Here is a 1,798-nt window from a genome sequence, read left to right as displayed (position 1 = left end):
GAGGAATTTGTCCACCAACACAGTAACAGCAGCATACGGAGCTGGAGGACGCCAACCGCTGACAAGAAGCCCCGTCTGAGTTACTTCTTCTCTGAAGGGTGCTTCGGTGTTGTTTGGAAAAGCTTTGTATTACTTTGGTGTGTTTTCAGAAGATGATGTTGCCGTTGTTAATTGGTTCAATTCGAATTTTGTATGCAGATGACATATTCCAGTGTGAATAAATGTTATTTGTTTTTAATTGTATTTTGGTTGAGGAAATGGCTTTCTCTGCAGTATGATTTCTAACCATCTGTCGACTGTCTGTGCATTCAAACACACACAGTCAACAGATGAGGCCAGAGGCCTGTACTACGAATCCAGTTCAACATACCCTGAATATGTTTGAGTTAGCTGGCTTACCTAATCCAAAACAAACTGCACTCCTCCACTCTGTTTTGAGATCAAAGCACTCTAGACTTAACGAGCTGCTCCATCCACACTAATGTTAAAACCTGAAGAAAGCCTCTTTACCAAGGTCTGAACAGTGTTTAATATCTCAAAGTGTAAAAGATATCAAAAATCTAAATAAGAATTGAATATCTGAAGGTCTTGTGATCATTTTAAAGTTGGAATGAAGTCTCAAGCTGAAAATATGTGGAAGGAGAAGCATTTGGCGTAAGGTGTAGGAAAAGAGGATTTGAACGCTCCTCCCATTGACTTCCATATTTAAAAAATAGTTTAAAAAGCTGAATATTTCAAAAAGTATAAAATATTTTAAAAAAGTTGAAAGTTTCCCATCGATTCCTGAAAAGGCTGAATAGTTTAATATTTGAATGGTTTCTGTAGCTTAAAGTAGGCTGAAGTTATGGCGAACCAAAAATATTGACTGAAATAAGAGGAACTAGAAAATGCATTTCCTGCAGAAAATGCGTGCGAATGCTGTAAACTGTGGACATTTATGGCTGAAAATGCAGAAAAGCTTAATATTTCAAAGAAAAGGTTTAAAAAAGGTATAAACAACAACAGCCTTGATGTCCTGAAATAGCTGAATAATGTAATAGTTGAATGGTTTCTGCAGCTGAAAATAGGATGAAGGAGTTAAATATCAGGTGTAAGTAGTAGTGAATTAATTTGTATTAAGAGAAAATGAAATAAAAAGGCTTGGGAAAGCAGCAGAATATTTTGACTGCAAACTTTTCGACTAAAACCATACGTCATCAATAATGTATAAAATATGTGTAACCTGTTGAAGTCAGTATGAAGTCTCCATCAGACAGAAAAGAATAGGCTGAGACAGTGTTAAAGTCCAGTCTGTCAGTGTTTGTTTCTGTTCCTGAGCACCTACTCATAACACCCAATCATAATGTGTGTGTGTGTGTGTGTGTGCGTGCGCGCGCGCTGTTTTACCCCCAAATGAACATTACAACCTTAACACAAACTGATCATCAACATGTACAAAAGTAGTGTGTGGCAGAAGAACGTTTGGAGCACCAGTGCAATGTAGGGCTAGTCTGGTGTCTGTGTGTCCAACCTAAAGAAAATGGTGGTTTAGTCAAACGTTGATTGTCTTAACAAACAAACAAACAAACAGGCTGACCATGAGATAAATCATTTAGAAAGTGTTGAGAAGGGAAAACAGCACAAAAGAAAATCTGAGTTGGAGACCGCTCCAAAATGAAAACAGCTACAAGTCAGAGAGAAGAGGCACTACTCTTATACAAACCGTGGAACAGTATTATTTAATATTAAATCATTCTGTGAGAGGATCATTTATAGGAAAATTTACATCAAAAGTTGTGTCTTTTCTCCTGAAAATGTG

Source organism: Notothenia rossii (assembly GCF_949606895.1).
Source record: "Notothenia rossii genome assembly, chromosome: 1".
NCBI lineage: Eukaryota > Metazoa > Chordata > Actinopteri > Perciformes > Nototheniidae > Notothenia > Notothenia rossii.
The sequence above is the reverse complement of the archived record's forward strand: the minus strand, read 5'-3'. Positions refer to the sequence as shown.